The 19653-nt window shown below is 37.7% G+C and overlaps 1 protein-coding gene across 1 annotated transcript in view; it reads right to left on the bottom strand.

The window, feature by feature from the left end:
• SUPT3H (SPT3 homolog, SAGA and STAGA complex component) overlaps positions 1-19653 on the bottom strand; it is a 252745-nt gene that overhangs the window by 108701 nt on the left and 124391 nt on the right. The window lies entirely within an intron of this gene.

Consider the following 19653-nt stretch of genomic DNA (forward strand, 5'->3'; position numbering starts at 1 on the left):
TTCTAATCCAAAATCATTCTAATCCAAAATCAATTGTGCCTCAGCCAGGTTTCTATCAGCTGAGTCTTTTTTTTGGCAAAGACTCAACTCAAAATGAAGGGAATGCATTGGGGTGATAATTTGCTGCATGAGCACCTATAGGGTTGTTAAAATAAAGGTGCTGTGCCATATGCAGGTGTTCCAACATTCTTAAACAGTTCCTCCAGTATCCCCAATGCATTGCAATTACAAAATAAGCAAACCCAGCAGCAGCAATTCTTCATCTAGAATTTGGTTTGGAGCCCCATCTGGCAAAGGGCTCTGATTCCTGCTCTAAAGCACATCCCTCCTGCTCAGGCAGTGATGATGGACTGTGAGGAGCTGCATTAAGGTCTCAGACAAGTAAATTACTCTGGCTTCAAACTGTCAAGTAAACTTTGCAGCTTTGTACTTCATAGAGTGCAGTTGGTGATAAAGACACAGGAGCCCCAGGCTGCTGGTTTTGGCCGTAAAAATGTTGATTGAAGTAATCACCCAGTACAGCATGTGATGGGGAATATCATTTACACAGCAGAGACACACACTTGGTGAACTGATACAGTTCCAAACACACTGAAAATTGCTTTTCCTCACCTACCCCCAAAGTCCTTCCTTTGAAGCCTTCACATGACAGGAATGTGGGACAATTTCGATCCTAAGATGCAACCACTTTCTGATCACAACTTTGCCAACTGTATTTTTTAAAAATAAGCATCTGCTTACACTCCTGTTAGTGCTTCAGTAATCTTCCAAAACTATGAGACCAGGAAAGCCCAGTTGATGGAGGGATCTAGAGCTTAATCACAGAATCACAGAACAGGACAGGCAGGACTGGGGATGTGCAGCTGCAGCCTCGCTCCTCTCGGGCTACGAGATCAGTCAACTCCAAACTCCTCGTGCAACAACACAGGCAAAATCATTAAGCGTTCAGTGAGCAAAAGAAATTATCACAAGACATTTTGTCTTAAGATATGGTTAAAATAGAGCATTATTTGTTCTCAGTCATTTAATGAGCCACATTATCAGTGCTGAAACATACATTCCCAAGCGGGCTAGTGAGATAAACTCTGCAAATTTCACTACCGTGGCAAACATGTCTTTTTATTTTTCAAAAGATAAATACCTCATTGCCTTTTCAGCACACAGATATGATACTAGACACCTCTCAGTATGGATAAGGGCACTAATTGATGAAATGGAAACTGTTCATGTTATGCTGCTCTAAAAAATGTTTTTGTGCTGATCCAGTCTCCTTGAATAAAAATAACTGCATATACATACCACACTGTTTGTTCCACTTGCAGTTTTTATGAACTTGGGTAAAAACACCATAAAAGCAAGTACTCAAACTGGATCAAACTGCTTTGGGTAGGAGTCTGCGTGCTGGAGATGAGAACTGCCCTTGGCCATTCAGCCTGCGTGGTATTTATGAGCAACACTTCATTTTCACAATCTTAGAACACTTACAATAAACAATAATGATAATAGTTTTCAAAACACTTGCTGAATTTCAAAATATTTTCCCAGAGAATAATGTTTGCCTCTCTCTGTTTTGATACGTGCCTTGGAGCCAGGCTGTTGCAGGAACTGTGGAAAGGTAAGAATTTTCTGCTTACGATGTTGAACAGTAAATCTTGAGCATTAGACTCTTAGATCTTTAAATAATATTTACTATTGTTATACACACAGTTTTATAAGCTATTTTAGAAAGTAATTTAGAATATGAAGAAAGTACATAAYCTTTTTAAGCTCAGCTCTGAAATTACAATTGCATTCTCACTCTAACTACATAAATAACACCTTTCTCTGTCAGTTCTGGGATGCACAAATCCTTCCTCTCCATAAAATTTACCAACCTAATAAATACTGACCTAGAATCAGCAATTTTGGTATTTACTAGGGACTCTAACCAAATTCATAAATCAACATAATACCTAAGTGGGCAGTACTACAATCACTTTATATATTCTATATAACTATTTCACATAATATATTTAAYGGTCAGAAACATTACACATTTAGCTGGCAAGTCTCTCCTTTAGCATTTAATAAATGCCACACTTTTACATAAGAAAATGTATTTCAATCTAATGTTTATATTTTGACTGCACCTAAAATGTGCTTATTGTAGCATACTGCATCAATAAATGAACAATTATTTCTCAGTGGCATGTAAAATACATAGTGATGTCAGCAGCATTAAATTCTAGTGCCAAGTAGGGAAACAGTTAAATGTACTTTAACTATAAAATTAATATTATACTAATTTTAATAAAAGGAAAAGATTTACCTTATTATTTTTAGTTCAGACATGCAGTCATGTGCAAGGTAATTCAATACCCACTGTATAAAATCTGAACTATGGAAATGTTTTACAGATGTTTCTAATCAGCTTCCTTTGTTTAACATTAGAGCTAACCTCCAGAAGATACATACAAGCTGCACATCCTACAGGTAATGCCATCCAGATGGGATCTCTTCCCTGAACCTCGTGCTCACTAACACAAGGAATAAGGAATACCATAAGGGATATGCTGTGAAGGAAAAGCACCTTGGCAAAACATTTCTGATGTCATTTCGGATTCAGTGCCGCGACACATCTTTTCCAGCTTGCCTGCAGTACTTCTTGTGGAAAACTCCCAAAACATACAGCATAAAAATGTCTCAGATTCRGACAGCTTTATGTTGACTGCTTGGCTCTAGCAAATACTAAATACAGTAATGATAGCATCTTAATTCWTAACTTCTTCCTTTGGTTAAATTGTGCAACTTCCCAGCTGCTGGGTCTCTAGAATATTGCTGCAGTCCTATCCTATACTGAATTTTCTCTGGATACACCAATTTCATCAGGACGGTACTCTTGCAATGAATGAAGCAAGCACATCTTTCTTGGCAACRAGGAATGAGCTTCCTTTGCCTGGATGCTGGTTGGCAGGGTGGGGTTAAACACCCCAGCTCCTTAAATTCATTCTTCTCTCATGAGTAAACAGCAGCAGTGACTCAAAGAGGAGGACCCCAGCTGAGGCATCACAGTAAAGTGATAATTTTTGTGTGTTACACCACTTGATCCATCTGCTGAACATCATCACCTCAATGCCTCCTCCAGGTATTACTGACGTAGAAAGGGAAAAGCCCTGAAATTCCCTGAGAACTCCAGGGGTGCTTACAGGASTGCACCCTGTGGAGTGCTCTGGTGACCTGAGCAAAGGAAGGAAACAAAACCTTCCTTTAGCCCTCCAGAGAGAGAGCTCAGGCAGGGACCATCATCTGTCCTGTGCAAGGACCTTGCCCACATCCAGAAGCATCTCAGGGGATCTCAAGTGGAACATAAGGGGAACTGAGGCATCTACATGAGACCCTCTCCTGTAAATCAGGATACAAAATATATAATTCCAAACACTTTTCCAAYTGTCCATTCACCAAACACAGGTASTRGTAACCTGTTGCAATCASTCCAGGCTTGCACAGCAGAAAAAAAMCCCYAAACCAAAAAAACAACAAAAARGGAACCTGGAAGCACAGAAAAAGTCTCTGACACAAATACATTTTCAAAGAATAGCCAAGGGCATAAGAAACTACATTTTCCACCAGGCAATTAGATCTTCCTAGAAATGGTCCTGGCATCACTGTAGGAGCAGCTGTGTGCAGGGTGGCTGCAAAAAGACATCGATATCTTCAGTAAATATGCTATAGATCCTTTCCTTGAATACATAAAATTCCTGGTCTGCAGTCAGCAAAACAGACTCGAAATCCACAATCCAGTGCTCCTGAGCTGCCTCCCGCCTACCTGACAGGSTTCACATCCCTTGGCACAGGCTGGCTGGGAGTTCCAGCACATCGAACTACTAAGCACTAATAAACACTAATTAAAGTGTTTCCTGCCTCTGAGAAGGGCAGCAACTCTTGCGTAAGAATGCAGCCCTGTCTCCCATACTTGTATTACTGAAGCATTTGGAAGTTTAATAAAAATTTGGATTTTAAATGGCTTGTGACAGGTTAAGATTAACATCCTCCTACTGCAATTGCTTAGAAGCAGGGAACTGGCAAGACACAGGCTATATTTCAACCAGACGGGCATGTTTCTACTGACAGTGACAGAAACATTTCCACAAAAGAGCCTCCTGCTGTCTCCAGCACTAATGAAACGCACGGCATACGGCGGCGGAACGGCACTACATTTCCCTCAGAATATGAAATGTAAACTCTSCCTTAACCATCCTCCAGAAATCCACCACAGCTATAACTTCTGTGTAACATTAAATCTTTGGTAGATGAACTGCTGGAGGGCCTAACGGCTCATAAAAAACCYACCACCTCCAAAAAAACACCTCCAAAATTATGTGATGAAGAACGATTTGAGACAGAAATCCAACCAGACATAACTCTTACCCATCTCTTGTGTGCTTGAGATAAAAAGGGCTGAAGGAGCTGTAGTAGCAGGGAAGAGCAAAATAACTAATTAAATCTATGAACAAAGAATACCCCAATCCTGCTCCCCAAAACAGGTGCTGGTACATTTTCACAACTGCAAGAATGCATATTATACACACAAAATAGATAATGGTGAGGTGTAAAACTTTCATTTCCATGATCCTGAAGTGCTGATTCAAACACAATACTGCAAGACAGAGTCTTAAGTAGTTTTGAGAGTTTAGTCGTATTGGACCATAGTGAAACCAAAACATCCCAACAAGGGCCTAGAGCCATTCGAGGTCCTTCACTTAAAACTCTGCTATCCTCAGAGATATTAAATTATACAGTCAGTCCTTTTTCACTTAATTATTTGTCCTTGCTCTTTATTTATTCAGTTTTTTATTATTTCTAGCATGCAGCAACATGCTGGCTCATGGAATGGCAGTGTTTGCCACCATGCTGTCACAAAAAAAAAGACATTGTCACACAGACTGAGAGACAGCAAATGACAAACACACAAAAACCCATGCAATGTGGACAGAAATAGCCGCAAAAATTAAACTGAGATGGGCATTTTTGCAGGTATCAAAATAGATGGGAAGTTTAGCAACTGCAATTAGAATTTGGAAAAAGTCTGTATTTGTTTCTGAAATTAAACAAAGTGCCTTATCTTCAAAAGAATTCATAGGACAGAATAAACTTTACAATACTGACTTTATTCTAACAAGGAAGATTGASAAAATTTTTAATGGATGTCATCAACCCATCAGGAGTTGGACCTTCACGACCCTYGYGGGTCTTTCCAACTCARGATTTTCTATGATTCTATGAAACAATATAAGCAGAGACTTGTGATAAAAGTTGCAAATGTACAGCATTAATGCAACAAGTCCACTGACTTTAAAGTTTGAGGGTTTTTTAAAACAAAGAACAGTTGTTGCTCCCTTCAAAATTGAATTCACAGTATCAYAGAGTGGTTGGGCTTAGAAGGGATCTCTGGAAAAAAAAAATCCTTCACTAGATCAGACTATAGATCAATATATCTAATGCTGAATTTATTCTCTTGGCTGAGTTTGGTATTGTATTATAATAATGTAACAGAGCGAAGCCTGCAAAACATTTAAAACCACTTTTTGTAAATAATGAAGTTCACCACTAATATGAATTAATTACCATTAAAAATGAATAAACACAAAGGAGTCAAGCTTCTTTTATGAGACCCTGCAGCTATAGCTGAAGCAAYAGATTTATAAAAATTAAGCTGAATTTTTTAACTACAAATAATCACTATTAAGGATTATTTTGGACTAAATTCCCATATGAAACAGATTAATACTTTAATCATGAGTGCTRGACAGAACCTTGAAATTAGGTATTTTCTTTCTATTGGGAAAATCATATCCCTTGAAAAAAACAATTTTGCATGCAAGTATTGAGCAATATTTCAATGATCACACAGAAAAATAAGAATCAAAAGATGTATTAAACCGTCTTATTTTACAGCATTCACTCAGCATAGGGGACTCAGGTTCAACTCTACATTTGTCCAGCAAGTAGAAACTTGACTATTGGTCTTTCCTCTACAAGTCTGTTGTGCTATACACAGGACTACCAGCTAGATAAGAATTCTCTTCATCTCCGTAGATTTTTACAATTNAAAAAAAAAAAAAAAAAAAAAAAGCTTTCAGTTTTGTTCTGATGGAAAAGTAAAACAAATGTCGAAACCTCTAAATTTTTCAGGAAATGGAATTCTTGTTTTCCAGCCAGACACAGTAATTACAGAGACCTCGGAGCTGGGCATGAACCCTGCAATGCTTGAGCAAGAGCCTGAATTTTAGGCTTGCAGTACTTGAGTTGAAAATCAGGCAACATTTGAATCAGGTCTAACAGGAATATAATAGAAATGCCACCACCTCCTATTATAACTGCTCCCATACTCACAGAGTTGAAGGAGTTTCAAATGTATGGATAAATACTGGAAAAGGCCCAAAAGGAACACAAAGGAAATTCAAGTCCTAAAAGCTATATTGGAGCAATCTGAAAGGTTTGCCTTAAACCTGTTAAAGGAAGGAAATTCACAGTTAAGACTGAAAATCCTGGCTGGAGCTCCAGCCTTCAAATACATATACTGCCTTGCAGAAACAAAATGGGTAGGCAAACCATACAAATCAAGAGCAGAGTGTCAGACTGGATTTCCAGTTTTAACTATGATTTGTGACATATTAGAGAACACTTTATTTCATTCTGTTTCCATAAAGTTGGAGCTCTAAGACGGACAGGCCAAGAACAGTCAAACTAGCTGAGGGTTTATTATAGCAGCAAAATCACCACCTTCCTTGAGGTAGTGAATGGATTTCTTGCTACATGTCCATAAAAATAGAAGAAAAAAAATTAAAAAGTAAAGAAAGGGAAATAAAAACAAAGGAAGCAATACTTCCAGAAGGCACAGCACTAGATTTAACTGCACTGCCCTTCCCAGTATAAATTTCTTTCTTTTACCTCCCACAGCAATATCAATTATGATATTCTGTGCAAGTGTTTTAAAGCAATTCCTGGTAGTTTACATCAAACTTTGATTCATCAGTCATCCATAATTCTTCCATAAATGGAGCTTAATTCAATAAATAATTGCATATGTACACATACAAACACACCCATTTATATGTACATATTTAAGAGCTTTCCTGAGCAAAGGCCAAAATTTGTTTCAGATCAGAGATATGGCTCAGATGACCTCTTGAGGCTCCTTCCAGCATAGTTCCTCCACATAGTTCAGGATGGACATTCCARAGCAATCAGGGTAAAAAATGTGTCATTAACCAAAAGGAAATGCTCAATTTATAACTGGCATGCCACAAACTCAGCGTGTGGAGAGGCCAAGGATCAGCCTGGGGAGTGGGGACATGGAASAGGCAAAGTTCTAACACAGGTGTCAAAGCTGTTACACAACTTTAGGGACGACATCAAGCTCAATTTTCACCTGTGATCAGGAAATGAAATTTCATTCCAGTGATCAGGAATGACAGTGAAATTCAGGACTTGTGTGAGGATTAACCAGTTATTATTGCAAAGGGCTTTGAAGAAAACAGGTGCTGAGCAAAAACACTGCATATTAGTGGGATGACTAATAAAAATGGTTAGTTACAAGGAGCAAGAATCTAAAGCAAGGCGGGGGGACCACAGAAATCCAAGACATCTGGGGAGGAGAATCGGTGTAATAAAATGAAAACAAACCAAACCCGTGTTATTTGGCAATCCCACATGCAAACCACTTGAACTTTACACTTCTGGAGTTTATGTCATCATTGAGCCTCCACCTTCCACTCTGAGAAAGCTGAAGTTTACAGAACTAGTATTTTAAAGCATGTATAAGGCGGCAATGGGGCAGCTGTTCAAGAAAAAAACCTATCCTATTTAGCCAAGTCATTAATTGGGACACTATTAAAGTCATTTTACACCATAAATGAATATACATTCTCCAATATTTATAAGAGGGGATGTAGAAAATCCCAAATACTCCTTAAGATTTCAAGAATCTCTGGTGTAGTTAGAGACTGCAAGTTCATTGTGTATTATACAAAAAAACGCTCCACTCTTTAAAAATATCATCCACAGCCCTCCACAAATCCCCAAACCCCTCCCATTAATGGTTACTGCATGATTAATGYTTGTACTGGGCCATTTTAATTAATGAAACAATTCAGAGTTCTACCTTAAAAAGCAGCTTTGTGAAACTGCAGTAGTTGCAGAATATTTCACTCCTGGGCTTGATAAAACACTAAACCAGAAACTGCTTTAAAATAACTGCCTGCCACAGCACTTTTAGCCAACTTTTGCACCTGGTGCCGAGAGAAAAAGCCAAGTGAACTTTCACTCACTTGTTGCACGTCAGCTTCAATGCAATGTCTTTCTTCTGTTGTGTTTGGGTTTCTAACTGGAAGAGACAAGTAAGCTAAACTAGCAGCCAATCAATCCCTAAATTCTAAGAATGCAATAAAATTTGATACCAATAAATCTTTTCTTTTAACAGCCAGAAGAGATTAACAAAGGTATTTGAAATTTTATCCCCCTCTGTACTTTCAATAGGACGATTACCTGACAATCCTGTAGAATCAAACAGCAAAATTAAAAGAGACACAATTAAGCTTGTATACACAAGAACAGGATATGCATTTATGCATATGCCTAGTAGGTCCTCCATTATATATTAGCCTTGATGTATTTTTCTTCCTCTTACAATAAAAGTTATTACACCTTTGGACTGTCAAATAAAAATCCAATTGGCTGAGACACAGACCGTCAATACAAAATAGCTTTGCACAGCTTCCCTCTCACTACAACCAGTCAACTTTTTCAGCTCTGCCATTAATTTGTTTCATGACTTGGGGAAAATCTACTTTGTCTTCTTCGTACTTTCATTTCTCATCCAGAAAGTGATCCAGTTCTTTCCCTAATTTGGAATGATGATGATGGCACAACCTAAGACAAAAAYGGCAAACAATGTAAAAACACATTCAAGAATTAGAGATGATAAAGAATGTAGTTGCTGAGTACTGTGAGAATGGTTGCTAGCAGCAATATCTGCTGAGTATATTGAAGTTGATACACTGGCATCAGGCTGTACATCACCATACAAATGCTCATTATTGATCTGTATATAAGAAATATCCTTGCTTGTATGTGATGGTGCAGAGATGGCAGCACTCACAGCTCCATCTGTAGGATACTGTCCACAAAGAAGCATTTGTCAAAGAATTTCCATGTTACCATGAATTCTTCCCTAAACTATAGAATGTCTCTCCCTTTTTTCCTCATCTTGTGCTCTCCTTCACGGAGACACCAACAGCCACATTCCACCTGTTTCATCATTATCCACTCMGTTTCTCCCACCTCATCCCAGATTSAATTTGGAAGTACCAYTTCTGCTGGCTCTCACTCMATTTACTACTTCTTGATGACTTCTCTGTCATCAGCACTTAATGTCCTGTAAAGCTACTTCCCAAACTCATTCTCCAGACCAGACCTCTTGCAGGCTCCAATGCACCAGCCCAGTTTCTCTTTCAAAGCTCTCTGMCTCTTATTTCAATTATTCCCATTACCTCGCTACTGAGGATTTTGAGAAATTGTCATGGGAACCTCTTCCAAACTCTTTCCATTACTAAGTTGTTTTCATCTTCCTTTATCCCACTTCTTTAAACAACTCTTTGCTGAATCTCAGGCTTCCCATTCCTTATTCAAAACCTGGATTTCCCCTTCAAGCTCCGTAATTTTTCTGCTACAAGAGACAAATAAGCACTCCTACAAAGCTGCTCAAAGGTTTTGTTCCTGCACACCTTCTCTTGTCATAAATCCCTGGCCTTCTTCCCAGCTCTGACCCATCTCAGTAGCTGCATCATATCCTGCCTACTTAGTTTTCAATTTTTCTTTGCTCTCTCATACTTTCCCTCACTGTACAGATGTCTTCAGTCTATCTTWTAAAGAAACTCTATCTCAATCCAGCCCATCTTTCCAAATCTCTTCCCATTTGTTTCTCTCTCTTCATCTATTAAAAAACATAGACCATGCAGTTTTCAGCTAACGCACAGACTTCCCCTCTTCTAACTCTGTCTTGGATCAGCTCCAAGCTGACTTCATAAATCCCCTTCTTTAAAACTGTTCATTTTTGGGACACTCTGTGCCTCATCCTAGCCAGGAATCTACGTCTATGGTACATCTTTATTTTCTTTGCCTTTTCTTCTACTTCTGTCACTTTTAACATCTCCTTTTGCCATCAGAGAAATTCCTGTTTTCCTCCTTTCTTTCCTGCACTTCTTCAAGACTYCTGCCTTGGGGAAATTATCTCTCAGGTGGGAGTTCTGCCTAAACATAGAAAAATCTGTATCTGAGCCGCTCACCCAAGGCATCACTCACAGTTAGTAGACAAAAATCCCTGTTCTGGGTCCAAAGTGACCTCATCCTGAAAATAAATCACAGAAAAAATAAATGGTCTGGGCTRGAAGGAACCTTAAAGGCCATTTTGTTCCACCCCCTTGCCATGGGCAGGGACACCTTCCACTATCCCAGATTGCTCCAAGCCCTGCCCGACCTGGCCTTGGACACTTCCAGGGATGGGGCAGCCACAGCTTCTCTGGGCAACCTGTGCCAGGGCCTCTCCACCCTCACATTTCAAGGCCTGAAAGAATCCACATCAATGGTATCCTACAAGTAACATTTCTCTCCATTGACACTGATTATTTCTCCAACAAGCGAACTCTAATTCACATGAACATCAACAATAATATAGCAATAACGTAGTGAAGTACCTCATATTCCCCATGCACACACAGAGGTACAATGCCTTTACCCAAAATACAACAAAATGGGCAGGCTGTTCATGTTGATAGGACATGAGGGAATGGCTTTAAATGGATAGAAGGTGGGTTTAGATTAGCTACTGGAAAATAAATTCTTTACAGTGAGCGTGGTGAGGCACTGAAAAGGTGGCTTTTTGGTGCATTTACCAGAAAAGTCATAAAAACAAAAAGGGAAGATTCCTCAAATTAAGGAGATGTTTAATATGCATTTTCTGTGTCTGAATATCTTTCATTTTTCCATGGAACCCATCCGTTAAAAAAAAAAAAAAAAAAATGATACTTTTTAGATAGAGTCATACAAAATACTTAATATATTATCTTAAACAATGAAAATTCTTCTACTAACATGACAGCAAAATCACTGGTAAAGCAGAGAGTTAATTTTCCTCTCTGTTGTTGTCTTTGTCAGGAATGAGTTACAGCCCATACTTGCTTTGCTCCGTTTATTTGCAGGTCTGAGATAAAAGACTGTTTGTGCAAGTTTTTATGTATAAGTTATTTTCTGTCTTCTCAAGGACTGTGCAGCCATCAACACTCCTATCAGGTAGAACTCGTGGCTTGAAGATGAAAGAACACAGAAATAAAAAGCATCGACATCTCCCACAATTAAATAAATACTGATCTAAGGGTTTCTGCTGTTATCGCTGTTTTTCTTGGCCAGTGACACTTAGAGACACAAAAGGGTTGCATTTGCCAAAACTAAAGCACTTAAATTTTAAGAAAACAGATTTTGCAGTGCTTCAAGAAGTAAAATAACTTCTGCCAAGTTTTGCAGTAGTTGTTCACTATTTATATTTCCAAAATAAAGTTGTTTTGGATGATGGTAACACCTTTGCCTTCAGCTACTGTTTTCTTTTGCAGAAGAACAGAACTGGAAGATGTTGACAAAGGTGGAGAACTTCAGTATTAAGAGCTGTCTATTAATAACCAAGTGCAGTATTAGAAATTCAGGACCTCTGAACACTAGGTGTCAGTGTAAGAAATGGAAAAATATCAAAAACCTGTTGTTTCCAATCAGGTGGATTAGCTAAGAAACCAGAAGCAGCTGTGACCACATTTCCTTGTAACTGCGCAACACTGTTAACAAGCCAATCTTCCTAAAAAAAAGTTATTCTTAAACTATCAGGTGTGCTTGAAATCAGATAAGGCGATTTAGAAATATAATGAATTTGCTCTGTTAACCACTCCAAGATGACCTTTAAGGTTTATGAGTTACACATAAAAATGATGCACAATTTTACACTTCTCTTTTTCTGCCACAGATATCCATAAATCAGTCGGTGTCTTTCACAACTTAAAGTTTACAGGTTGTTCTTTTTTTTTTTTTTTTTTTTTTTTTTTTACTCCATTTTTATTTCAAGAGCAAGTAATAATTTTTTTTGTCAGAATCAATGAAGAACTAAATATCTATAACAAAAATACAGCTAGTGCCACATGCCACAGAGGTGAGATGTCTCTCACTTCACTTAAGAAGTCCAGATTTTAAATGCTGGCCAGAATTTTAAATAACTACTTTAAGACATGAAGAATCACATCCTAGATGTGCTCATTTATCTCTCGTGACACAAAAGATGATCTGGCGTCACTGCCTCAGCTTTAGAAAAACATKTTTGTTTGCCTTTATGTTTTACCACTGATAAATTTCTGATTCTTTTCATTTAGTGTACTAATTTCTGCCAGAATCAGAATACTTGCCAAGATGGTACTTTTTGTGCAGGATGGACTTTACACACATTTTCATATAACATTCTATTTATACCATACAAATAAGTTAAAGAAAGAATGAAACCCTGAATATCAACTGTCCATTTCACTTCTGGTGCTTGGAATGTAATTATAATTTTCAAAATCATAATCAGAATATTTATTTACCAGACTGCATCACATTGAGCAATAAAAATWTAATGATTACTCTTAAATTTCCTAACTTCTTGATTTGTTAGTAAGTGACATCAACAGAAGTAGCCAAAGATCCTGGATGCTGCATCTGTACTCTGACTGTCCTTGCTAAGTTCAGCTCAACCAAGGCCTCAACACCTGTTAAACTCTACTGTTCTCCTAAAATTGTACAAAAAAAAAAATTAAATAAAGCATCTGTGTTTTAGAAACTCAGGCTGGGATCAGCTTATCAACTGTTTCAACTCAAGAGAGTTGAGTACATATCTATTTAAGAATGCCATAGATTCCAAAGCCCCCATGAGTGAAATTTCATACCTACTTCATTCCTCTTGCCCAACAGCCTAAACAGGAATCTGATGTGTGAAGAGTGGAAAAAACAACCTTTTATTACAGATACATATATTCTCATACATATACAATACAAATAAATCCGTAACATTATTAAAGGCCTGCACTGATACAGAAAATCAGGAAATACTGGGATTATTGCTGCCTCCACTACAATCAGTCTTTATATTTTATATGWATTACATGCAAAGCTTTAAACATTGATGGCTTTTTGTTTTCCATTCAATCCAGTCAATGCTTCAATATTTTTCTGCACTATTGGTACAATTTTGTAGGTAAATAATTATTCATTTGYTTCTGTTTGATAACTTTGGATTCTTAATAACACTATCTTAGTCTCTCCATTTGTAAGGTCAGTGAAGTTCATCGCCACTGGATGCTGAGCACCTCTGCATGACCAGGCTAAAGGCACCAGCTCAGTCTTTATAGCACATGTTAACACTGCACAGGGACCCGTGAAAAAAAAAAATCTGACCAAGTCATCAAATCCTCAGTCTTTGAGAAAGCACAGAGAGTACCCAGAATCCCTCACTTGGACTCCTGAGTCATCCCCTGAAGCAGATTCTGTGTTTGAGAGTTGATAGGTCTGAATATGGTGAACAAGTGGCAGGTAATGTTAAAAGTAGAAAACTCAGGACATGCCTTTTCATATAAATTACCGTATAAATCTAAATCCTGACGACATTTAAATGCTACAAATGCACAGGGAACAATTAACAACCACTTGCTAGAGATAAAGCCCCATCCCTCTTTTCCATCTCACATGGGAAATGCAGACAAACTCACAGTGCTGGTACCCAGGGAAGTTTTTACACTACAGGCATATATTGCAGTCTGATTTCTTCCAGGGCAGCTGTGCCATGTGTTTGCTGGAATTGTATGTGTGTCGTTTAATTGCCTCTACAGTAGGAACAGAATGAACAGGGGAAGGATTTCTCCCAGATGGTTTTTGTGAACTCCCTTTATCCCATCCATGTAAACACACAGCATGTTCCGGTTTGCYGGGCTGTACATCCACTCTGTGACTCAGTCCAAAGTCTCAATGTTTAGTTAGCCARGAGATTGTTTCCATCCTGTGATTCATTAGGTCCCTATGGTACCCTCRACTTCCTTTATTTTGTACAATCACAAATTATATTAGTTTGTCTTATTTTGATAACCCCTTTAATTAATGTCCTACACAGGAAACTTTATTACTGTTTTAAAACAGACTCATAAAACAAGGACTTTTCCTGTTGCTGGGGTGGCGTAAGTGACAGTTGCATGTAACTTTGGGATCCAGGAGGAACAGTGCTTCACGCTCTTGGTTTTTATCAGTGGGTAATTCCTGTTCATGAAGGAACAGCTTTCAATTATTTCCTTTTAAAAAGGAATGTCAGAAATGCTACAGTTATGTATATAAAGGTTACAAGTCTAACAGTTCAAAAACATAGTAAACAAACCTGGAGCTGTGTGAGGTTACATACATTAAAGTGACTAATCCAGTTTCTGAAYGAGTAACAACCATGATTTAAGAACAAAAAATAATAAAAAACCTGTACAAGCAAAAACCTGTAAAAGACCAAGAAAGCTTTATCCCTGTTTCTGCTTAAATCCTCATTTTTCCTACTCGCCTCTCCCACTGCCATAGTCTTTTTCTCTGGGAGGGCAAGTGAAGGTGAGATTTCCCCTCTCTTTTGGTTTTAAACTGCAATAAAAAGAGGAACAGTTGCAAAAATAAGGCTGGGAAGTTTAGAAAGTACACCATATTGATCCAGAAAATAGAGAACCCTTTGAAAACATAAAATTCATACTGCTCATGATAACTAACTTCACATTTTGTATCAGTAAATTTACCCATGTGCTTGTCTCTGTATTTCACCATTCCTTTTCCTAGAAAAAGGTGGCAAATGACTACCCAATCTTTACTACCCTTCTCACTATAAAAAGCAATTTATTCCACACAATGGATTTACCACAGACTTACTTGGGACTTGGCATACTGCTGAATCTCTGCATCTCACTGTAAGTTTTCTACCTATGAAATACTGCTGCAATTTAATATAATCCATGTATTCCAGTATATTCAGATTATTCACCAGTATATTCAGATTATTCACCTGCTGACCTGTGCTTTGTGCTTTGGTTGAGACCAAAAGACTGATACTGAATTAAATATGTTACCTGTGTAAGAGATAATTTATTTCAAATATTTAAAAAAACAAACAAACAAACAAAAAAAAAAAGTGTGTACACTCAAAGTGCTTGTTTATGCATATATGTAATACAGACCCAAATCATGCTCCTACATAGAAAACAAGAGTGGAACATTAATAGCATTAGGTAGTAGCACAAGTTGTATGAAATTAAATACTTCTATAGGAACATAAAAGTAAATGATGAAAGAAATCYCAACAGGTATCATGCACAACATGATTTTGGGCAACTGAACTTCCTTTAAGTTGACACTACTGAATTCTAAATAAAGCCAACAGAGTGGATCTGACTTCAATCACTTGGAGAGATCAGAGCCCATCTTCCAGAAGGCACACTTTGGCTGACAGGGAGCAAACCACAATTCTAACGTGAATTCTATCATGCATGACAGTCTCCATGAGGACTTTTCACACATTACAAAGAATTACAGCAGATAAAACATTTAAAGGATGTTGTTCAAGGCTGTTGTGATGTGCTGTGGCCTTCTCTCTGAGCAGCCACTCTTTCATGGACAGACAAGGTTTGTCACCGGTATTTTTTGGTGTGCATTTTTTGGTATACTTTACCTATTCCCTTGCTGAACTCTGTCCTACTGCTAAAATACCTTCCATTCTGTAAAAACAAATCTAATCTCTTCCCAGAAGCCATTTGGTATGTCTGAAATAAAATGTAAAGTACTGAACTCCAAAACTAGTGCTACACTGAATGACCAAATTCTGTGAAAACAGATGCCTGCCAGTGTTCCTAGAGAATAAACTGCTATTTTTTTCTGATAACAAACACCCAGCTGATACATGGTCAGAACAAGGAAGGTAATTCCTTAACAGCTTTTCTGATTTAATTAGTGCATCATGACTTTGTCTATTTGTCTTTGAATGTGACCTCTGAGGCATGAACAAGGAGCTACAGCCCTATCAAGAGAWGATACTAGTAATATGTAGCTTTTAATATTTATATTATTATTATAATTTATTTAGTATTTATATAATTATTCTAATAATACTACACTTTCTTATGAATCAGTCCAGCAGGATAAAAAATCTGGAGAGAGCCTGTAGAGGCAAAGAGGGACTCTTTCTTAAATGTTATAAAAAACAATTTCCAGAAGATTTTACATCTGTGTTTGTGCAAGAATTCAGCTATTTTGAATGCAAACCTCTCAACGACAGCCTTTTTTTTTTTTTTTTTTTTTTTTTTGATGAAGGGCTGAATAATATGCATTTGACCTAAAGGAGGATCTTTGAGTTCTACTTCTAAGGGTCTGAACAGATATTAATAGATTATTATAAAAGACAATGATTCAAAACCTTCTTACTGCACATGAAGATTGTATCAGATATGATGRAAGAATGAAATAAGAGGCCGGATTCCACTTCAAATGGTCAGTAATTTAAAGTCTTGTCCTTTTCTGATTAACATCTTTTTGCATTCCCTGCTGAATCAGTCTTAGCACACATAAAGAAATAGAGTTTTAYGATAGTGTAAGGCTTTTATAAATCCCTCAAACATTACCTATAAATGAGCATTTAGATCTGTTGCCACCAATCAACAGTGAAYTTGATTTCAAACTAAAACTTAAATTTATTGTGCTTATCAAATACATTATGCTTGACCAAGAAATGTACAGAACTTTCCAGTGTGGGGGTTTTATGATTTTCTCTTGCTTGATATACAAAAAACAAATATTATAATTAGAATATAAGTATAAAAAAATCARACTTCTGACACAAATATGATGGAATTTATCTCTCACCTTTTAAGCCTATGTCCTAGATGTTCAAACCCAAGACAGCTGTTAAAGGATTCCTTTCCTAGTCAGCTGAGAAATAAATTCCTTGAGAGATACAACCTCATTCAAYTGAGAAAGCAATTTTAGGATGACATGAATCTTCCTCTGGAGATGCTCATTTCATCCTACACATTGCTATATACTTTTAGTAGAAATTCCTTTAATGTAAAGCAGTGTGAATATTGTTCAAAATACATCCAAAAACTTATCATAAAATGTGATGCTGACTCTTAAAAGTCTGCTTTCCAGGAATTTGCCTGGTTAGTGCAGTCATCTGCTGCAGCAGCAGGGCTTCATGAAGTGTATAGTGGTTTGAAGCAGTGACTGTATAAATCTGTCCAAACCAGACCCTGATTTAATAGAGTTCAGATCAACTYTGAAAATAGGAAGCTGGAACTATAAACCTGTGAGATATCAAAAGTCAACCAATCAAAGGTAATCATGCTGGCAACTTATTTTTTAATGCAGAGGCTCAAACCTGGACTTAATCAACAAGAACAAGCTMTTCTTACAAATGTTTTCTTATGAAAGATGTGTGCAACATGCCAGTTTTATTGCAGGCATAAAAGTAATTTTTCCAGTTTAGCCTTATRCCTGTGTTATGGATGGAAAAATGGACATGAATTAAACAAGAAATCATTAAATTACATAGTGAGAACTACGTAGTCCATTAACATGAGTAATCTGACAAAATCCAGGTGGCAAGCAGTAAATTTACTTCTGCAGTCAGCTTCAATTTTAAAAAYAGCATTTTTCTAATACTGGGTAAATACCTGCACAAACACCTAAATGTAAAGTGAAAATTCCATATAATTGCATAGAACAGCTCAGTGAGGATGTGCAGCTGAGGATGACAAATGTGCAAAATTCCCTATCAGAAGCCCGGGGCATGTAAAACGCTACTGATTTAAGAGTTCCGGCATGTGAATGTCAGAGGTCAAAGCAATGAGCTATTAAAGATACTTTCACTTCCTCAGAAATAAAGTGCTGTCTTGGGCTGGGAGGGGAAAGGTTAGAAAAGCTGTTTATCTGCTGCTCCRTTCCCATTCTTCCTTCTGTCAGGAAATCCTACAAGCTCCTGCACCCCACGCAGGGTTAACCCCGGGTCACATCCAGCCCCAGAGTTAAGTTCCCGGCTTTGATTAAAGTGCAAAGCCCACATGGCCACAGGTTGCACTTTCTCAGCTGCAGGGTTTGGTAAAGCTCAGCTCAGAAAAGCCTCAGCGGGACTCAACAGCCCAGACTCCACCACGTTACTGCKGAGGGAAGAGCGAAGCCGCAGCCATCAGTTTGCATAAATTACAGGGGTCATTAACAAAGAGAAAATGGAACTTTGTCAGAGCTAAAGCTGGAATAAGAAGTACAAATATATGCCCAGAGCAGCGTGTTTAACCAGCGGGAAACCTGTGGAGAGGGGAGAGATGTTGTCCCCTCCGAGGAGCCACGGGGCACGTTCAGGACAGCCCAAGAGGAGCGTAATAAGGAAAGAATCCACAAAGATGCCAGGAGACTGTGGAGACAGGGAGACACTGTTGGGCTGCAGAGGTATGARCAGAAAGAAACTGCCTGGAGCTGGAGGGGATGCCAAGGCATTTTCTGAGATGCAGGAAACTACTGAACAGCTGCTGGATTAGGTGCAAAGCTGAAGGAAAACACCTGTTGCARGCAAACAGTGGGCAAGGGGAAGTCTAATTTTAGTATATTTCTATTAAATATATATTATATGCATGAACACATAGAAATATATATAAAATATGTATTTTATACACACGTGCATATTTATAATATGTGCTGTGCCCCATTCTGAATTTTATAATTTTACAGAAGTTATTAGTTCTAGTTAATGTAGTACCAGAACTTACCTCGAAACTGAAAAACCCTTGTCKTTGCTAAAAGGGCTCATTACAAAGATGAGGTGGAGGAATTTGCAGCTCAAAGCTCCAGCTGATCCAAGAACTCAGCAGATGTAAATATTAGTTATAATATGTATTAGTATGATCTATAYAGCTCCATATAATGTTCTTTCCCAAAAATGCTGGTAATTTCATKCAAATCACAGAACCATTAAGGTTGGAAAAGAGCTCTGAGATCAGCRAGTCCAAYCATTAACCCAGCACTGCCAARGCCACCACTAAACTACGACCCCACATGGCACATTGACATGTCTTTAAAGACTACAATACGAAAAACACACTTGCTATGATTCCCAACCTACAGGTGACATGTCAAATTACACCTTTCTTTACAAAATGTCAGATAGCAACTTTGTGCCATGGTGTAAAATGCCATGATTGATTTTTTTTAAGAGGAATTGTTGAACTTTAATTAAAAACTATGGAGAGGTTCAAATTTAGAGTTGCTTCTCCCAGGTGWGATTCAAACCATCATTTATACAGTACTTTCACTGCTTTCAGTATATTACAATATTCCATATTTCTGCAGTATTTTTTGATAGACAGCAAACCATCACACAGAAGGAATATTAAGACATAAATCTGAAGCAAATAATGCATTAAAACAAATAATAGAACACAGTCTTTAGAAGAATAGCCAGTTCCTTTCTTTTTAACAACTTAAAGCTTTTAACAAAAAAAACCAAAAAAAACCAAAAAAAAAAACCTACCAGCTTTCTTCCCA

This window comes from Malurus melanocephalus, unplaced genomic scaffold (genome assembly GCF_030028575.1).
Source record: "Malurus melanocephalus ecotype Western Australia unplaced genomic scaffold, MMel_1.1 scaffold_249, whole genome shotgun sequence".
In the NCBI taxonomy this organism is placed as follows: Eukaryota; Metazoa; Chordata; class Aves; order Passeriformes; family Maluridae; genus Malurus; species Malurus melanocephalus.